Genomic DNA, 22,224 nt, shown 5'->3' with positions numbered 1-22,224 from the left:
ACTCAGTAGACAACCACCCCCTGAAATTCTTCTTATCGCAGTCAGCTTTGGTATTTATCAGAAATTGGTATTGCTCTGGTAAATATTGTACAGGTTCTTCAGATAGGTTCCAAGATAATTTTAAAAGTTGATTAATGCACCCATCAATAAGACAAATGCTGTCTCCATATCTTTTTCCTGAGCAGGAATGACCAAAATCTCTTTGGTGAAACTCAGTTGCAACATTGTCTACAGATAATCTCCAAGAATATTGTAGTTACACTAATTGACCAAGGGGTATCTGCTAATATGTGTTCAGGAACTGCCACTCTGCCCATGATCTCTTCTGCAACTTTACCTACATTTCCCCCCCTCTCACACCTTTTTAAAGCCATAACAGAGATCATGCTTGCTATAGTAGTAGTTGTGTGACACTTGTGTGTGGATGGTCAGCAAAGGGGAAAATGGATTGAATGGGTTAAAGATTTATGAAACCTGTCCATACCAATTTGAAGCAGGGTGGGTCTTTCGGAGACTTTTGGGAAAATACTCTGAAGAAACTTAATAGGGGTTATTCAGTGTCACCAGCTTTCACTTTTGCTCGTTTCCACCTCCCCATTTTTCCATGGCACTTAAAAGTTGTGTGTGCATTACACTGGTGTGAGTTGCAGTGAGGACCCAGTTTAAGTTTCCAAGCTTGTGTCTTAAAGATCGTGATGTTGCTCAAAACCCTTGCTTTCCATGGGAGTTCTGGGAATTGTAGTTTATTTAATCCTCCTATAAATGAGTGAGGAGGAATAAAGAGCCACATTATAAAGAGAGATTCAGCTCCAAATATTCTTAGAATCTGCAATACAAAGTGAGGAACTGCTAAGAAGAAACAACCCTCAGGTTAACCTTGGTGACCTTCATTCTTCCATCTCAAAGTAAAAAGGAGTAATTCTCATTCACATCTGCAGGAAACAGCTTAGCATTCAAGAACAGCTTAAGCACCCTCTGGCTTTAGCCGAGGCATTATTCCCTTCCCCTCTTTGTTGTTTGTCTGGGGAAACAAATCAGTAGGAGGGTGCTGAGTAGAAGACATGGTGTTGAGTAGTAAGAGCCAAGGAGAAGGAGTGGGCTAGGGGATATCCGAACTGGTAAGTTGGGAGCTGGTTTCTGACACTTCTCATTTTTTTGAAATTATTCTTGATCTCCAGAAGGGGGTGTGAAGCTTAGTAGTTGCATGTACTCTCATGCCATTGGCATTTTTAAATGATCAGGCAGCATCACTGGGTTGTAACCTGGCAATCCTGTTATTGTTGATTTATTAACTATATTTCTGTGCTGCACCATAACAGATGTTCTCTGCCCAGTTGTTAAAATAGAATATATAACAATAAAAAACCAATTACAGTATAATCCTATGTAGGAGAAGGCCAAGCCGAAATCCATAGAGAGTTGCTGAGCAATGGAGAAGACTTTCTCCTTGTCTTCTGAAACATCATGAGACTCCAGGCATGTCAAGTCTCCTATGAGTAGAAAAGGCTGCAGTGTATTAGAGACAGGACAAGCTGAAGGTGCGAGCAGTTCAAAGAGCACAAAAACGTTAAATCTTGAGTACCTGCTACAGCAAGTAGGCAGTAGTAATATGCCTGCCCTCCCGCCTTATACTAGGATATGAGAGGAAAGGGAATGGACTGAGTAGGGCAGTGCTAAAGATTTAACATCAAAAGGAGATTCACAATAATGCTCCTGACATTTCATCTGAAATGTCAAGTGTTAAACCTCCTGAAATATCCAATTGTACAGTGAGTATGGTGCTGCATAAGAGAAGCCAGGGGAGAATTGAATAAGCCTATGTCTTTGACCTTTTACTTATTGTGCTTTATGTTTTCTTCTTCTGTGTGCCACCGAACAATGACTTGTAATGAATAAAAATGCAGTAAAAGCTACAAGTTTTTGGTTCAACTGCAGGGCCATGTGAAGCAATGGTCGGTGGGGGTGAGGATATGCCATACAGTTGCTGTGTGGGAATGCACAAATATTTTGGAAATTATTTATTTAGAGCATTTTGTCCTACTCTTTCGACAATCTAGAAGATGTGACACTAAAAGAGGGAAGAAAAAGCAAACCCAAAATGGAATTCAGCTGGAATGGAAACGGTTTGAGAAGATGAGTCAAAAGTTGCTGGTGTGTCTTAGCTGCTGATCCTGCTTCCCATCTCTCCCTCTGCTGCAGCCTGATGGAACGGCTTCTGCCAGGTGACACATGATGGAGGAAGAAGCCTGACAGAGCTAATAGTAGCCTGACACAGCCTTAAGGTTGTGCCTTCAGCTGATGATGGTGCTGCTTCTCTTCTGATCCTTGCTGCAGCCTGATGGATTGGCCATTCTATTGCTGGATGACAGTTGAGGGAGAGGAAATGTCCAATGGAGCTGGTTTCTCAGTAGAGGCTATGAAATGGACTTTCCCTTTTTATTGTTACTGTGGAAGAGCCTTGAAATCCAGGAGCTTCAATGACACGGATACTATACAAATATTAATTAAAAATGTATTAACTGCTGATAATCCATGACTTCAAACTATGGAGTAAATGCCAGAGTCACAAACTCTTCCCCCTTTACAACTGTTTATTATAAGCATAACTTGCCTTCCAAAGTTGAAAAATTGACTAGTAATTAAAATAATAATTTAGTGGAATAGTGAAAATGTTGAGGTAACTCAAGTGCCTTGTTAATACAAGCAAGAAGAAAATTGCATCAGAGAGACCAATGTTTCTAGTATTATAGACAGTGGTTACATTTATTAATTAGATTTTCCAGTAAACACCATCTAAAATCGAGCAGGTTTTTAGTGCAAATGTTTCTAAGTAATCTATATTAGTAACATTCTAGTTATAAAGAAGTATTCACAAAGGGAAAGCTTTGTTGGATGTGTCATTCCTGAGGAAACACAGACTTGGTTATGGAAAAATAGCTTCAAAATTCGTTTCTTCTCTCTTGACAGTCCACTACATAAGATCAACAGTGCTTCACTCCTTATAGAATGTCTGAGAGAAAACTGAACATAAAAATAACTCTGTTGGATCAGACCAAAGCCCATCTAGTCCAGCATTCTGTTCTTATGGTGGCTAAACAGATGCCTATGGGAATACTGAAACCAGAACAAAAGGGCAATAGTACCCATCTGCTCATGTTCCCCAACAACCGCCATTCAGGAACACACTGTCTTCCCGTGATACTGGAAGTAATACATAAACATAATGACTAGTGGCCATGACAGCCTTATCCTCCATGGATTTGTCTAATCCCCTTTTAAAGCAGTCCAACTTTGTGGCCAACACTGCATCTTGTGGCAGGAAATTCAATAGTTTGTGCAGTGTATGTATAAGTATTTCTGTTTCTATTTTCAGACTCTCATATCGTTCAGCTTTCCTGGATGACCCTGGGTTCTAGCATTGGGAGAAGGAAGAAAACCTCTCTCACACCAATTCACACCCTTCATCACTTTCTACCCCTCTATCTTGTTCCCTGCTCGCCTTTTTCCTAAACTAAAGAGCCACATTGCAATATTGCATTGAAGAGCCTCTTGATAATTTTGGCTGACCTTTCCTGAACTTTATCCATTTCTACAATATCCTTTCAGAGATCCTGTTACCAGAATTGTACCTAGTATTAGAAGTGTGATTGCACTATAGATGTGCATGAATGGCAGAATAATTTCCATTTCCTTTCCTAATGATCCTCAACATGGATAATTTCACAGCAGCTACACATTGGATATGCACCACAACCCCAATATTCATTTCCAGTCATCATATAGAGTATAGGCCCCGTTAGAGTATAAGCAACCTCTGTCCATCTTTTGCCCATGTCTATCTTGGCTCTTCCTGGCAGAACTCATGGTTTTGCCAAAGGCTTTTATATTCATATTGGAATACATATGACAAGACACACGTTGCAAGGATCAGTAGTTGTATGAAAGGTCAAAGGCATGGCAAGGTACAAGCTAAGACGTTGAAAAAGTGGCACACACCTTGCACTTTCATTTTGAATCATAGAATCATAGAGCTGGAAGAGACCACAAGGGCCATCGAGTCCAACCCCCTGCCAAGCAGGAAAGGAGGAAGGGCAAGGTAGTCACAGCATTTTGCCCCTGTAAGTGGCTGGAGTCCCGAGACTGGGCAGACAAACAGGTACTTCTAGTTGGCTGGCTAAGTGTGCTGTGCTGCTGGCATTTCCATGTACTAGGAGATGGAGGCAGGGTGGGGAGGCTCCTGTAAGAGGAGAAGGTCCCATGGGAACACTCCTCAGCTGGAGAAGCTGAGGGGGCATATCTGGAATGAAGGTAATGGGAGGCACTTGTGTGAGTTTGCCTGAGAGGGTGGATCTCTGCCACCCCACGTCTGGGATCCTCCCCAGGATCAGACAGTTCTTTCGATTTGAAATCTGTTACCTCCATCCCACTGAGACCCTCTCCAAGGTTCTCCAGGTCTAGCTTCCCAAGCTCTTCCCACTTGTTTCTGGGTCTGGCTGCCACCTCCATTACACCTCCAATGTCCTAATTTTGGAAAGAGACACCAGATTGCTGTATTATTTTTTAATGGCAGGGTACATGGTACCGTGTGATCCTTTGGGGCAGTGGTGTAGCTCAGTGGATTATACTCAGAAGGTCCCAGGTAGAAACGGGAATGCACTGTGTGAAATCATGGAAAGTGGACAATATTGAGCTAGATTGCCCTATGGACTGTGAATAAGGCAGAGCAGAGCTTTCCAAAATTTTCACGTGACACACGTTTTAGACATTCATCATTCTGCAACACAGTAATTCAGTTTTACTAGCAAACCAGAGGTTAAACTAACCCCTTTCCAGCCCCAGGAGCATTTGTGTGACACACCTACACACTGCAGGCAACACATTAATGTGTTGCGGCACACTGTTTGGAAAGCTCTGGTTTAAGGTATCTTCTGACATCCTGTGTTCCTGTATTGTTGTATACTGCTTTAATATTTATGACGTGTTAAAGATTCTGACTAGAAGGGATGGTAGATTTATGTTCAGTGAGAAAAATGCCCATTTTACGGAAAACAAACAGGCTGCAGTGAGGATTCTGGTGTGTGAGAGAGAGGTTGGGTGTGGGAGAGAATTCGTCGAGGAAAGGTAGAGTAATAACTGGGTATACTTGGGAAGCTGCCATAAGCACACTAGAGATCAAGTGATTGAGAAATGAACAGTATAACAGTATAAAGTGTTCTACAAAGCTGACTAGTTAGCTCTTGGCTTATTGCCCCCCATCAGAAAGTTTGTTTGTTTGCTTTAAAAAAAAATTAGAGAGAAATTGCTTTCTTAGGTGTGCAATTGCTGCCGTGTTAGAGAAAGACAAGTTCTGCATACCACCATAGACCTATGGAAACTTACTCCTGTTTGCCAGATCTTCCTTAAGGCTGTATTTTAAGTATTACTGTTCGGTGACTAGTGCATAGGGATATTTTTAACTTAAGAAGATACTGAAATGGGAAATTACTACATGGAACATTGAGTACAAGAATCAAAGAGTTAATCAGAATATAATATTTAATCTTTTTGGTACAGAGTGGCTAACGACCCTGAAAATATAAATAAATATATGCTGCAAGAATTGGTTGCCAGAACCAAAGACACTCTGTTCTTCTTTATCTCCTGTGGAGTATAGAGTGTGTGTGCCTGGCTTTTAAAGATATGTTTTCTGCTATTGCTCCTGCTTGCTGGAAATATTTTGAACATTTCTAAAAGGTCAGTCTGCTCTGCCAGCCATAGCTTGTTATCTAATTCAGAATATAATTCAGATGCAAATATACCTTCTTGTATATTATAAAAATGATTAGGAATCAAAGAATTATTTTTAAAGGGCAGGTATTTTTAAATGGAGATCCAGCAGGTTGTGCCGCAGTTTGCAGAACTGGCTATTGCATGAATAGCCGCCACATTCCAGTAAGCTGAGAAGCCTGGTCCTTGTGTGTGCTTTTTTGGGGGCAATAGACACAAAATGGGCTATTGCATGATGACTATTGCAAAATGGCTATTGCATGAATAGCCGCCACATTCCAGTAAGCTGAGAAGCCTGGTCCTTGTGTGTGCTTTTTTGGGGGCAATAACCACAAAATGGGTACAATGTCCAAATGACAAAGGCAGGTGGTTTTATGCTTGAACATTTGGGTGGACTCAAATATCATTTGACTTGATCACAGCTGACCCCATGCAACTTGATCGCAAGTTTCACAGTTGGTTGTTTTATTTTGTTTGGTTGTCATTAGTCTACACATCTTTAAATGGAGATTGAAGTACAGTCAGATTGGTTCTTGCCTTTTGGCAGATGTGATATTTGGTTGTGTCAGCTAAAATTAAACTCCCTCCCTCAATTTGTTGTTGTTTTTTTAAAAAATAATATTTATTGGGTTTTATAACAAATAAAAATGCAAATCATTCATCAAAATATATACAAATGTTCTCCCTCTCCTCCTTCGGACTTTGCTCAACTCCCCCTCTACTGAGTTATTTGGTTTTGTTTATTGTATCCTGCTTTGTATCAAAGTAAATTCCTTTATCATTCTCTAAAATGTCTGTTACTATAATAAAGTTGTGAACGTTTATTCAAACCCTGCCAGCGAGTCCAGTCCATTTTGTTTTTTCTGCAAATAAACTGTAAATGGTTCCCAAACTCTAATTTTAAAGTCCTTTTTTGTCCTTCTCTCTTAGTTTATCCGTTAGCTTAGCCAACTGTGCAGAACTATGCAGAATTGGCTAAGCAAACTCCCTCAATTCGGATTAGATTTTCATTTCTTCTTCTTCTTTACCTTTACCTCTGGACTGAAAAACCTAATTGGAATTTATTTTTTAAGTAGCAGCAGCCTTCAGTATTTCATTCTATGACCTATAAACTTTTCCTTAACTAAACCAAACCAACTCTTGCAAACAACTGAAAAGTCTTAATGAAATTCTTTATTTTAAGACAAAGATCTAAAACTCTATTGTACCATCTATCACCAGAGTTGCTGCAGTGATGGTGCCTCCTCTCCTTGCGGGAGATCCTGGAGTGCATGCAGGACCAATTCAGAGCTCTTTCTGGAGACACTACTGTGACAAAGACAGTAGCTTCAGTTGTGCAAAGGTTGTTGCAAATGTTCTCCTATGAACATGTTTGATGCAAAAGTAGTAATTTGGGGGAGCTGTGTGTGTGATTTATATACCACCTTTCTGCCAAGGCACCTGATGGACAATTTGAAAATGTTAAAAAATACCTGTGAGGGTCCTGGTTCTAGCCTTGGTGGCTTGGGAGGTTCTTCTGTGGTCTCCTGTCTGGTAGTCTCAAATGCAGTGATCCTGATGTACATCAGACCTAGAGCCCAGAACTTTGTCTGGCTCCTTAACTGGAGACTCTGTAGTCTTTGAGTAAAGTCTTTATCCCTGACTAATGGTTCCTCACCCTACTGAAAAAAAGTGACAAGTGGGGTGCTGCAGGGCTCTGTCCTGCGCCCATCGTTGTTGCGTGTCTTTATAAATTATTTGGATGAATATATTGAGGGACTGCTCATCCAATTTGCAGATGAAACAAAATGGATTGGGGTAGCCAGTGCTGCAGAAGAGAAAATCAGGATTCAAGATGGATTAACAGATTGGAGAACAGGGCCAAAACTAACAAAATGAATTTAAATAGGGGAAAATGTATGGTTCTACACTTAGGCAGGAAGAACCAGTTGCACAAATATAAGATGGGGGGACACCTGACTTCCCAGTAGTACATGTGAAAAGGATCCAGGGGTCTTAGTAGACCACAAGCTTAGCATGAGTCAACAGTGTGATGCAGGAGCAAAAAAAGCTAATGCCATTCTAGGCTGCATCAACAGAAGTATTGTGCCCAGCTCAAAAGAATAGTGCTACTCTATTCTGCCTTGTTCATACCACACTTGGAGTACTGTGTCCAGTTCTGTGCACAATTTAAGAAGAACATGGAAAACTATTGAAAATCTGGAACATGTGCAGAGTAGGGTGACCAAGACCCTATGAAGCCTTATGAAACCAAGCCTTATGAAGAACAGTTGAGGGAGTAGCCTAGAAAAGAGAAGACTGAAAGGAGATATAATAGCCATGTTCAAACATGTATAGGACTGACACATAGAAGATGGAGCAAGCTTGTTTTCTCCTGCTATGGAGGTTTTGAATGAATGGATTAAAGTTACAAGAAAGGAAATCCCAACTAAACATCAGGGAGAACCTTCAGACAGTAAGAGCACTTCAACAGTGGAATTGTCTCCCTCAGGAGGTGATGGACTTCCTTCCTTGGAGGTTTTTAAGTAGACATTGGATGGTCATTTTTCATAGATGCTTTAGTTGAGATTCCTGCACTGCACGGGGTTAGACTAGATGACCCTTTGGGTACCTTCCAGCTCTACAATAACATAATTCTGTGATTCCATAGAAAGAACTTAACCATTACCCAAAAGATCAGGAATGTATTGGCCTTGCAAACCTCCCATTCAGATACTCATTGGTATTTGGGTAGAATTAATTCTACCAGCATTTCTGCTATAAATGTTTTACATTCAATTGCACACCTTCAGTTCAAGGTAGTTGTTCACTGCTAATACACTTTTTTATCTCTTGTTACAAAATTGGCTAACTACTATCAGGGTTATGCGTATTCCTATGTGTTAATTATTACTGAGATTAAATGAGTGGTTTGTAAGGTTTTTTTGTGCTTATGAATGGGATGTTGATTTCAGTTAATTAATATTACTCCTTTAGCAAGTTAATTTTAATCATCACAACAGTAGCGCTTCTATGTAAAGAGAGGTGGCACATGCAACTAGCAAACTCAGTGGGAAGCGGAACACTTATTCAGAGGAAGCTAACAAAAGTCGTCTGGCTATGAAAACAGAATCTTAAATACACCATATGTTTTGTTGTTTTGATCTTACAATTCCTTACAAGTTCTTCAACAATACTAGTTTTAACCAAACATAAACACCATACACATAATATTAAGTGTCCCAGGGCCATGCACACATAATTAAAGCAGTACATAATCAGAGAGCTGCTTATTTCCTGTAAGTTAGGGCCAGGCTGGATGTGCTGATAAATGTGTTATTAGCAACCAAGTCAGTAATAATAATAATAATAATAATAATAATAATAGGCAATGGGTGCAAGTCACCTTTATTGCAGTAGTTTTCATTTTAATGAGTAATTTCAGTTTTAATTGCTTTAGCTTCCCCTCAAAAAACTGGTTCTGTCATCTTTTCAAATATTATTCTTAATGAACATTAACAGTAAAGCAACCAACCAATGTATTAACCTTTAGTAAGGTTAAGATTTTTTGAAAACACATAGAGAAAAGAGAACAGCAACACTTTTGCAAAATCCCAGAAAGTAGATTCACAGTGCATGTGTGGGGAGTAAGGAGGCCAGTTACATGAGATTACTGTGGGAATGAAAATTAGATTATTGTTGTAAAGAGAGCAAGCTAATGGACTACATGTTTCTAAGTTAATTTTAATACTTACAGCATACAATGTAATTCTGAGTGTTCTGAAACCACTAGCTGGAGCATAATGGTTAATCTTCAGTAAGTGGTTGCTAGTAAGGTATGTGCAGTAAATATTAATGAAGTGATTCTGCAGACTTTTAAATGGTGCTTTCCAGTGTTAAGGATGTTCTGAAAAAGGAAAGTGTCATCCTGGATTTTCATTTCCAGATAGACATAGGTAACCTTGTTGTTTAACTGTACCTTTGCAGCTTAGGACATTGCAATGCTTTTGTCCTGTTTAATAAGTTTTGTTCTCTCATCAATCATGAATAAGCCATGCTTCATAAAATGGTGGAAGGGGAAATTTACTTTCTTATCTTGTGATTAGGTAGAGGCTAAGATGCCCTGGGTGTGGAATGGAGTAGCCTGCATACAGGAGGACTAATCTCTTTTCAGAATCATGGAAATAGATGTAAAACAGGAGAATTATTTCTCAATAACTTGTGCATATAATAGTCATGGAAAAACATGCTAGTAGGACCTGGTTGATTATAAAATTCCTTATCTGAATCAGACATCCTGCCGCCCCATTGTCTCCATGAGCATGCAAGGCCTTTTGGGAATGAAGCTACCCATATTGGCCAGGAGAAAGCCTTTGGGGACAGAGGCAGTAGCAGCAAGAGATTTAACTTGTGGCAGCTGCCTCCCACCACTTGTATTCGTCTCTTCCCATCACCTGCCAAGCACAAACCTGGTCCACTACAAAGTGGAGAGGTGTGATGAGGAAAGAGGTCTGATGTGACATGCAGTAGTCCCTTTCTAAAAAGGCCTCTGCTCTGCCCCCTCGGGGATGGCAGGGCAGCATATGGAAACAAGTAGGGCCCTGCAAAATCCCATGTGTGACTAGGCATCCCTTGTGATTCTGGAGCTGGCAGTCCCAACCCACAAATTGCACCCCATTGCAAAGAAGTACACAGAACTGTAAGTTACAGTATTCTAATTAAGAGTGGGGCATGAGGAGCAGAGTTCTGAGTGGGGAGGCTTAGAAAGTGGGAATCACAGGGCCTCCCCACATCGCAACCCCATACAATGTCTTTAGATATGAGTAGCTGAATGCAATCTGGTTGCTTCCTTTCTGCCCCAAGGTATAATTATACATTCTAATTGCAGGTTGCCCCTTTATGAGGTGTCTTTTCATCTTCCAGAACAGCAAATTTGCATGGCATGATGTTATTCAGTCAGTGGGTCAGCAGCAGAAGATGAGGTCTACATGGAATCTAATAGGGTGTGTAATTTTAGTTACAAATGGAGGTTTATTATTTCCTTTTAACCTGTTAGAATATTCTAACTGCTTTCTTGAATCATATTTACTGCTATATCCACTGTGCATACCCAAACCGCTATATCCACTGTGCATACCCAAACACTCCCCTTTGTTTTTTATCTGTACCTTCCCATTCACTGAAATCAATATATTTTAATGCATACAATAAACAAGAATAAAGTGTTTTGAATTGGTACTAGGACTCAGTGCTGATAGAAAAGGAATGCTGTGGCAGAGACCATATAGTGGACAACAGGGAACAATAGTTACATATATTTGGGGCGGGGGGTTGTTGCTAATTTTCCTCCGCTTGCTTTTCAATTTCCTTTTGACCCTTTCTAAAGAGGGCTCCAGATAAAGGAAGGGAGAGGGGAAATATTCAGACACTCAACCTTTAAATGAAAAATAGCCTTTGAGTGGTCTGGTCAGACTCCCTAAGTTTGGTTGTATCCTGGTGATGATGGGAAGAAACCTGAGCATCAGATGAGGATCCAGATGCTCAGCATGACACAGTCTAGGGAATGTACCACCATGCAGCTGCCAAGAATGAGACACAGTTGATGCTGATGAGTGAAAAGATTCTACAGATTGCAGGATGCTTTAGAATAAGGCTCGGTGACTGAAGTTTTGCTGCAGTTACAGAAAAAGGCAACATAATGCCCAAACTGTCTTGTCTTCTTCTTTTTTTAAAAAAAGAAAAGTCTTACATTTGTTAATTCCATCACTATAAGGTTGTGCTGCATTCCATGGACAATCAGTCACAATTTAAAATTAATCCATAACTTCACAATTGCTCTTAAATCTGCCTAATCTGTGTTAATTCTAGCCGTATTATTTTCTGCTGTCTCCAGTAATGATTTGCATGCAAATTCACATGATGCTGCTTGGCTCACAAAATTCATATTTTATGATAGCACTGACATTGTATTTGATTGTTTTAGTTTAAAGGTGGGATGTCCTACTCTTGTATAGAAAAGGGGAAGGCATTGTGTGGCTCATAGGTCACCTTTTGAGTCATACATTTCAGCATTAAAAGCCTTTCCCTTTAGACAGAGTTATGCATGTAGTTCTGGATCTCCTAAAAGGCCCCTGTAAAATTACAAATTTGCAATGATAATTTTTGGTAAACTGAACTCATTAATTGTCATCCATTTAAGCTATTTGTGACCCTTAGATTCCTTATATGGCATACCAGTCAGGACAATTTAGAAATAAACACACACCTCAACACACTTGTTTTAAAATGATTTCATTTAAATGGAAATGAATGGCATGTGTACCTCCAGGAACATGGGTGGTGCTGTGGTCTAAAACACTGAGCCTCTTGGGCTTGCTGATTGGAAGGTCGGCAGTTCAAATCCCCATGGCGGGATGAGCTCCCGTTGCCCTGTCCCAACTCCTGCTAACCTAGCATTTTGAAAGCATGCCAGTACAAGTAAATAAATAGGTACCGCTGTGGCGGGAAGGTGAACAGCATTTCCATGTGCTCTGGCACTTGTCACGGTCCTCCATGCACCAGTAGTGGTTTAGTCATGCTGGCCACATGACCTGGAAAACTGTCTGTGGACAAACGTCGGCTCCCTCGGCCTGAAATGAGCACTGCAACCCCATAGTCCCCTTTGACTGGACTTAACCATCCAGGGTCCTTTACCTCTACCTCTATTTTCTAACCAGTAACTAAATTAATTTCATAAAAAGGAAATGCAATGATTAATTACTGTTTTTCTTTAAGAATGTTGCTTTTATGTGCTACAATCTTAATATTTTACCCCTTTGTAAATGCTGTGGGATTTGCTTATGGGGGTAGGTGCATGGCAGTGTCACCTTGCTGCTAATTCCCAAGTTATTTACTTTCCTTGGGTAACAAGAACAAACCTACTGAGAAATGACCCAATATTAAGATGGATACTCCATGCAATCTACCTCACTTTTTCAGTCTACTTCCTGATACATTGTATTAATAGGCATTTTTCAAAAAAGGTAAACTAAAGGTGGCTCGGAATCTAAAACAAGTCTAATACTTTGGCCAATCAGGAATAAGTGGTGTAATAAGCTATAAGTATTGATAGATATATGCTCATTTCACTTGGACTTCCTTGACAAAATTTTGTTTCTAAAGTGTATTTTAGAAAAGTACACTTATATGGAACCAGCTGAATAATGATGGAAAATGTATAGTTCTAGGGCAATTCACCACACTGCCTTTGTGATTGTAGGAAGCCTCCTAATTATATGTAAAACATAGTCTGGCTTCTAAGACAACATAAATTGCTCTTGGTTTGCATGCCAATTTATCACATCAATTTCCCCATGGGGATTGGGGGCTACCGTTAAACACACACACACACACACACACACACACACACACACACAAACTTTTTAACATGGAATCACTGCATAGATGAAATGAATGATACAGTAAAGTCAAGTAAGCCACATCTATTTGCAAGTTCAGTAAAAAAACAAACAAAAAACCCCACTTTATATCTTGCTTGGAGGCTTTACTTATCTGTTGCGCTAACAATATATTTTGATGCAGTGCCCATGTTTTGTTTGCAAACATGTCACCTTGGCAACCTTAAGAAAAACTGCTCTTTAAAATCACTTCTAACATTACTAAGTCGCGTGTTTTCTCTCAGAAAACACAAGCTTTTGTCAAGGTTAGAGGACCCATAGTGTAGGAAGGGTAAACCACAAGTTTATGCAGTGGCTGAATTTCCTCACATTGTTTCAGACACATTGTCACATGTCCTGTGCTGCTCCTTGGCTGTTCTTTTTATTTAACTGAAATTATGTATTATGGATCCGATTATGACATTGCTGAAGATGTAATCAAGTTTAATAATAATAATAATAATAATAATAATAATAATAATTTTATATCCCACCCTCCACAGCCAAACCGGGCTCAGGTCAGCTAACATCAAAGTATATAATACATTAAAACATAAAATCCAGCAATTGACTGAAACACAGCTTAAAATCAGTTTGTGCCAATCACTGTTTGGAGAGCAAACTTTTAAGTTCCATCATGGAAGAAATTCAGGGAAGAAACAAAAGAAACCACTCATGTATACAATAATAGAACTGTGGAGTTGGAAGGGACCCCAAGGGTCATCTACTCTAACCCTGTGCAATGCAGGAATCACAGCTAAAGAACCTCTGCCAATGTCTGTCCAAACTACACAGATACACACACAGCCCTTTGTCATGGATGCTTTAGTTGAGATTCCTGCATTGCAAGAGATTGGGCAGATAACCCCCAGGGTTCCTTCCAACTGCACGTGATTCTATGACACACTGTTTAAAACCTTCAGTGAAAGAAGGTCCATCACCTTCCAAGGTAGTCTGTTCTACCGTTGCACCCCTTACTGTCAGAAAGTTTTTCCTAATGCTTAGTCACTATCTCTTTTTTTGTAATTTGAATCCATTGGTTCAAGGCTTACCATCTGGAGCTGCAGAATCTGGCACTTGCCTGCGGTGCCTCTGTTTATATCCCTGCATATCTCCATATCTGCTTCTAGAAGCTGGTGCAGCAAAATAGAAGAAGACGAAATCTCACCCACCTTCTATCCTTGACTTAGTATGCAAGGATTGCTCCACCCCCCTTGGATTTCCTGGGGTCTTAATGTCTAGCTTTATCAAACATTGTGCCTGTTTTAGGTGTTAGTAGCTACACAAATCTATTCCTTCCCGTTAGTGCATAATTGGACATGGTAATTAAAATAACAGAATAATAAAAGCCTTTGGCTGCATCTGTACTCCATACTGAACTGGAGGAAGAATAACATACAGTGGTACCCTGCAAGACGAATGCCTCGGAAGACGAAAAACTCGCAAGACGAAAGGGTTTTTCGTTTTCTGAGGTGCTTCGCAAGACGGATTTTCCTAAGGGCTTGCTTCGCTAGACGAAACGGCCCTGCCTCTCGTGTCATGGCGACGGTCACTGCACGCACGCACGCTCGCTTCCCCGCTCCTCCGGCTCCCTCCCACCTTCCGGCTGACGGCTCCTCCGGCTCCCTCCCATCTTCCGGCTGATGGTTAGTGCCTCGCGCCGCTGCCCACCCGCCTTGTGCACTCCCCTCAGAGAGCCGTTGCCGCCAGCGCCTCTCTCTCCCTGGAGTCGTGCTCCTGAGCCCCGCCGCCCTCCAGCAGCCGCGTCGCATGGTGGCCACAAGGTGCGGGTGAGTCTGAGGTACCGGCTGCGGCAGCTGTCCTGCTTCTCCCCGCCCCTCCCCGCCGTTGTCAGTGTTTAAATGCAGTGGTGCTTCGCAAGACGGAAAAACTCGTACAACGAAAAAATTCGTGGAACGAATTAATTTCGTCTTGCGAGGCACCACTGTATTTGGACAATCATTGAATCTTGTAAAAGAAATCAAAAACCCAAACCTGTAGGCCATTATGTTCGAAATAATATCTTACTCTTGTTTGTTGTTCAACAGAAGAATGAGAAAGAAAATTAAATTAATTGAAATGAATCAGAAAACTGTCTTATACCAAGTCACTCCTTGGTCCACCTAGCTTAGTATAGTCTGCACTAACTTCCAATGGCTCACCTGGGTTTCAGATACAGTAGCTTTTCCAGCCTAACTGAATATGCTGAGAATTGGACTTGGGGGCCTTCTGCTTTCAAGTTAGATTCTTTACCACTTTGAAATATTTGTAGAAAAATCACATTGCTTTTAGTTATGTATATGTGGAATGCATTACGTAAAATGTGGAGAAGCATCTGCTATTGGACAACTCCAATTTCTTGTTTGGTAATAGCTGAGCCACAGGTGAACGCTCTTGATAAATTCAAATACTTTAAAAAAAAAATATCTGCCAGTTAATTGACTTAACTAATTAGCAGCACAGCTTACCAAGTATGTCTATTAATTTAGGCAGGGTTGGCCCACCCATGAGGCAGGCAGGGGCAGCCATCTCAGGCAGTGGAACACCATGGGTGCTCCACTTCCTTTGCTGCTGGGGAAGTGATGGTGGCGGCAGCTTCTGATGATATCTCACCCAAATCTCATGAGATCTTGTGCACTCCATGAGCTCTCGTGAGATCGCATTGGAACCCACTGTTGCTGCTTTGCGGGCAGCACCACATGACCTAGGCAAGGAAGGCTTTGGTGGGTTGGGGTGGCACCTTCCCATTTCACCTCAGGTAGGGAAGCCCCAGAATTTAGGTCAGATCCACATCTTTTAAATAGATAAATAAACAACCCTAATTATGGTAACTAACTAAAGGCAAGACTGCAAATTCCCAGGTGCCCCAGATGACTAAGTTTCATTGGCTTCTCTAAGGTATTTCTCATACTCCTATGAATCATGGGGCTAGACCTGAGCAGAAGAGCACATACCTTGCATAAAGAAAGTCCCAGTTTCAATGCCTGGGGCCTTCAGGTAAGCCTGGGAATAATTCCTGCCTGAAACCCCAAAGAGCCTCTGGCACTCAGACAAATACAGAGCTAGATGGACTAGTATTCTCACTTGTAATATGGCAGGGTCCTTTGTACCATTTCTTCAAAAGTTATGTTTTTTAATTCTGGGAATTGAAGCCCAAATTCTGGCCATTGCACTTTGATTTCTGCCTGAAGTGATGAGAGGTGGGGGCTGAGCATGAAGAAGCTAAGAATAGATGCAGGACAGGGGCAAAAAGTGGGGAAAGAACAGCAATCATGGGACTGATGTATCCCTTTTCTGGGGTCAAAGAAAGTGGCAAACTGTTGCACAGGTGCAATGTGTTAGCAGACAGCTGTGAGAAGTGTGGCTGTTGACAAGGGTATCACAAGGTCAGGAATGCAGTGACTTTTAAATTGGGTAAGCTGCTGAAAATTGTCATCTTAATTGGAAGTGTATTTATAGCACTGATCAGCTGCTTAGCACTCTTAGTCCTGTGAGTAATATGCACCTTGTAAACCAAGAGGCTAGGGAAACCAGTCTTAACACCTATGCTGTGCTTTTCTACAGAGATGGAATTAGAGTGGTTTGGGTTAAAAAATTGTAGCACTGTTCCACATTAGCACTACAGAATATAGTATAAGGTGTTGATTTCCTTTAATTCAGCACAGCATTTGCTATCATCCTGAGAATACTTTCCTGACATAGCCAAAGCTAAATCAATACAGTTCACCTGGCAGCAGTTCGTCCGTTTGCTGAAATGCACATATTTTCTCTTCGCATATATAAAAAGACAAAATGTAATCTAGAGGAAGCATTTGGCAAGCCTGCAGAAATGCCATTATTTTGGCAGCTTGCCGTGTTATCTTAACAGGTATTAACAAGGCAATTGAAATGGGTGGAACACATCTATAGAGAAGGTGGGATAACAGGAAAGGGAGTTCCTATAGCAATTTCTGTTTATTGTAAAGGGGAAAGAGTGATTATCTGAGGAAGAGGGATTTGAGTGTTGGCTCTTTTTCTATATCAAGTAGTTTGTCCTTAAGCACTTGAAAACATATGTTTACACAGATACATACAAATTATTTTGTATGCCTAAAGTCCCCACAGGTGCATTATCTAATACAACGTTTGAAGACGCTTTGCTCATCACAATTAAATTGGCTATAACCAAGAAAAATAAAAATGTTGAATGTGATGCTGCATAAGATGAACCTAAGTGGACACATACATGTCATCCACTCTGATGTTTACTGACTCTGTAGGGTATGCTATATTGAGTAAATATATTTCAATATTCTGAACAAAATTCTTACCTTGACTGTGTGAATTCATTGGCAACTTTCCTGGGAAATATGGTAACATGATGGTTACAATCCAAATGTGGTTTTTTAAAAATGTATCTTATAGTGATACTTTAGAATCTACTATAGGAAAACATTGCAGTGTGGAGGCAGTGTGGAGTGCTAACTCATTACACTGGATCATTTTGAAGGTTTACATTTTCTTTATGGAACATCTTTCACGTGCTATCCCAGTCTCATTCTGTTTTGTTGTTGTTACTTTAATCAATGACATTGCTCACTGTTGTCCTATGTGTGGATATATATGATGCCAAAATTGGCCAAAGGCAATGGCAGGAGTAAGTTTCAGCATACCAGGGGGCCTGCTGAAGCATATCAGGCTTTTTTTTTTCTTTAAAAAAGCCCCTCTGGCTTCTCCAAAACTGTCAGCTGGCAGTGACAGGGGCTAAACATGCTACATTGAAAGTATACTTTATATTTGACTTTCTTCAGTAATGTTTTATTTTGTGTTTTAACGTGTTGTAAACTGCTTTGGTTTTGTTTTTTTAAAACAGTATAAAGTGGTATAGAAATGAAATGAATAACATACATTGGGAAGAATTCAGTGTAGATCACTCTGCCAAAGCAAGCATTTTTTTATTTCTGCTTGCTGATGGAACAGCCACCCTCTCCTGCCCCTGGGCACTTTTCTGGGGGTTCTTCTGAACCCTCTCCCCTGAGCCAATACAGAAGATATGTGATGGGAGAAAATAGAATCAAAGTCTTACGGCGCTAGTGGGAGTCCTTGTGCATTCATGCTGACCTCTGATATTGTTAGCAAAACAAACAAACAAACCACCCAGCAGGCAGGCTGTAAAATTCTCGGTTTGGGCAAAGCTGGTGAGTGGGAAACTAGACTTGAGCCTAACTTCTCTTCCTCATATGATGTTTTAACTGTAAAAGGGCACTCTTCATTTGCAATTTAAATGATTATGGGGTGGCGTCAGAGAATGCAATGTCCCATGGTGTGCATTCTGTGAGTGCAAGCTTCTTCCTTCCCTCCATGATAACTGTATGTCAAAAAGAAAATGAAAAGAGCTCCCACATGTACCTTTAGCTCAGTGCTACCTTCTGCCCAAGAGAGGAACTTCTGTTGCGGTGTTGATCCTCTGAGCCCTAAACCAAGCTTCAAGATAGTTTTGGAGCTGGGTGTACGTGCAGGCGAGAGAGAGAAAGTGTATAAGTCAACACATACTCCTGATGACATGAAAGGGCTACGTAGCTGCAGTTTATTTCTCTTGAATGAGGATATTCCTGGAGACAGTGTACAATACATCTTCATTTCCCTGAACTCAGCACCATGGAATCAAATATATATAAGCCCACTGCCAGCCTTTCTACTTGAACAAGGCACTTATAGATGCTGATTATCTGCACTGCATTGCTTTCAGAAGGATGTGCCTTTGAATATGTGCCCAAATGCTCATCTCACTTAAAGGAACACAGTGTAGATCAACCTCTGTCCTCCAGATGTTTTTGGCCTAGGGTCCCATGAACCCTAGCTAGCAGGACCAGTAGTTAGGGGTGATGGAAACTGTAGTCTAAAAACATCTGGAGGGCCTAGGTTGAGGAAGCCTGGTGTAGATAATCTGCATTTGCATTGATCCAAAAGGTGATAAAAGTGTGATAAGGCTGCTTCCACTGATCTTGTTAGGATGGATTTGGGCAAGGAACCATAGGTATGTGTGGAGAGAAATGCTGAAAAGAAGGGAAAATGCCATCCTCAGTGTTTAGACACTTCCTGCTTTCCACTCCCTGTTCTCTTTTTAGTTCTGTACTTGTTTAGCTACTTGATGACATAGTGTACTACTTTCTACCCATTCTTAAGCATTTTGATGACCTAAGTTTTAATGAAAAATAAGTTCAAATTCAAAAAAAATTCTAAGCATCCAAAGGTGAAAATAGATAAATCAAGCTGCTTCATGGGAGCATTCAGCTTATGATTAGTATATTATAGGCCTTGGCTAGCCAAGTGCTGCTAATTTAAGATCTGGTTCCATTCACTGCTGAGCTCACACACCTGCTGTCAAGCTGCCCTAAAGTGTTTCTGGTGCCCAGGAGCAGAAGAGGCATAAGTACAAACAGCTGATGCTAAATTATGAAAAGCTGGATATTTACCAAGGAAAAATCACATCAGCAATCTGCCATTGCAAACAGGAACCTGTCTCATTTCTCGGATAGTACTTTTGCAAAAATGCCAGTATTTGCCTCCTTCAGTAGCGTATGGTGCAAATCAATGGATTCATAAATTTGGCATGTTCTTGGAAATTAACATTCCGATTGCACTTTATATTCCTGGGCCACCAATTCCTGATTCAAATTGCCACTCAGCTTCAGAGAGGATGGCATCAGTTGCATAGTTTCTTTTCTCATAGTCATCTCCTCACCTGTAGCAGGAAGGCAATGAGAGCTCCAACAGTGCAGTAGCCACTGGATCCACTCCAGTGAGGAAATACTGAATTCCAACCTATATTGCTTCAGGTCCCCCCACCCCCCAATACTGCTGAGCAGACAATAAGTTATAAGAAATGTCCTCTGTTTGGGAGATTTTGCATACACTTAACACAATCTATTCTGCATGATTATCTGAAAGGATGCAGTTTGCTGCAGCAATGTTTTATTAAAAGATCAATAGTGGAACTATATGTTTTAACTGGTTTTTAAAATGTTTTTGTTGTAAGGAAGCAGTATATAGTGAGAACCCCTTCTTAACTGCTAAATAAATACCGTACGTGCAAACTATTCTTAAGGCTAGAATTTCCTATTTAAAAAGGTAAAGGGACCCCTGGCCATTAGATCCAGTCATGACCGACTCTGGGGTTGCGGTGCTCATCTCGCTTTATTGGCCGAGGGAGCCGGTGTACAGCTTCCGGGTCATGTGGCCAGCATGACTAAGCAGCTTCTGGTGAACCCGAGCAGCACACAGAAACGCTGTTTACCTTCCCAATGGAGTGGTACCTATTTATCTACTTGCACTTTGATGTGCTTTCGAACTGTTAGGTTGGCAGGAGCAGGGACCGAGCAATGGGAGCTCACCCCGTCGCGGGGATTCGAACCGCCGACCTTCTGATCAGCAAGTCCTAGGCTCTGTGGTTTAACCCACAGCACCACCCTCATCGGGCCTGCAAAAAATATCTGTTAAATATTTACCTCGCTGTCAACATTTTTCTCCTGACTAATTGCCTACTGCCCTCCCTGGTCTTTCAGGTTCCATACTTAAGCAGAATTGGCCTTTTTTTTTTTTTTGTGAGTCTCCATAGAGCAGGTTGATCCAACTGGAAGTGAAGAGCTACTGCTGTTGCTGGTATGAGAGGGAGTGTTTTAGCCACTTAAAAAAAGATTGTCTCTTGAGTGTGAAACATCACTGTCTTTGCTTGGTACAGAGTGCAGAGATAAGTATGCATATCTGCATTTGTATATGTTTGTCATGTGTTACATGGGAGGTAAGACTCTACAAAGCTGAAAACTATTTTAGTTGAAAGTTGTTCCAGGACTAATCTGAGAGAAGCAGAGAATTTAGATGTGTGTGTGTATATGCTAATATGGTTTAAATATGCAAAATGCTGGTGTAATTGATAAGAATATAAGAACATAAGAAAAGCCTGCTGTATCAAGCCAATGGGTCCTGCTCTCGCTGTGGCCAACCAGATGCCTGTGGGATACATTACTGGATTTAAAATCTGAGCATGAATCAATTGAAATGGCTTCGATTGGGTTGCAACTCTTAAACTACTAAGTTATTTGCAGACTTTGGGCCCTGAATTTCTGGAAAACAGATGGAGACTCTTAGCATGTGTCTGCTTTGAACTTTCATTTGTTGTACTTGATCCTTCCAGACACTTCCAGCTAAAGTATTGTAATGGTCAGTGTTTTGTTTTGAGTTTTGGAGATATTTTTATGAATGATAGCTGAGTTTGAGGCTTTGACATTGTTGCTTATGTATATGGAAAGTTTGTGTTTAAGTGAGAAGATGGTTGCTCTAGATGCACTTGCAAATGTACATCTCACACAGGAAAAAATGTTTCCATCTTGCACTGAAAATCTAGATGATCTCTCTGGTAAAATTGAATCCTAGTAAAATGAAGTCTTGAGGATTGGGAGAGGACATTTAAACAAAACTTTTGAATAAAGTTGCTAAATATAAATCAGTGGCTTGTTTCTCCAAAAACTGCTTCAAGACTTCTTTCACTCCTGTCAATCAGCATGCAGCTTTTATGGGTTGGCTCTGAAGAGCCTGTTCAATTAGGTCTCCTTGTGTAATCTCCAGATGAGCTTTATGGTTCTGTCTGTGGAATACAGATTTTGCCTGCAACAAAATGAGAAACGATTAGCTGTGTGCTTTCTGGGCCTTTAAACAACTGGAAACAGCACAGCCCATTGCCAAGCTTTTAAAAAGGCACAAGATAATGCGGTCTCAACTACTTAACATTGCTGCTTATTATCACATAAATCAAATTCAGCTTTCCTTTTCTCCTAATGATAATTCGCATCATACTTTATATGCAGTCATAATTTTCACATCATCCCTGTCAATGTTCTTATAACCCATTTACCCTTGGACAGGGGTAAAGAAACAAAACCTTTGCATAGTGACCTGCATAGTGAATTCACATGCAAGGTGATGATGATATGCTTCATAGTCGATCATTGCCATCACAGAATAATATGAACTGTTTAAAGGACAGGATTTTGTAAAAAACCATTTT

The 22,224-nt window shown here is 40.7% G+C and overlaps 1 protein-coding gene across 1 annotated transcript in view; it reads left to right on the top strand.

The window, feature by feature from the left end:
* SGCD (sarcoglycan delta) overlaps positions 1 to 22,224 on the top strand; it is a 384,180-nt gene that overhangs the window by 45,703 nt on the left and 316,253 nt on the right. The window lies entirely within an intron of this gene.

This window comes from Podarcis tiliguerta (genome assembly GCF_965153285.1).
Source record: "Podarcis tiliguerta genome assembly, chromosome: 2".
NCBI lineage: Eukaryota > Metazoa > Chordata > Lepidosauria > Squamata > Lacertidae > Podarcis > Podarcis tiliguerta.
The sequence above is the reverse complement of the archived record's forward strand: the minus strand, read 5'-3'. Positions and strand labels throughout refer to the sequence as shown.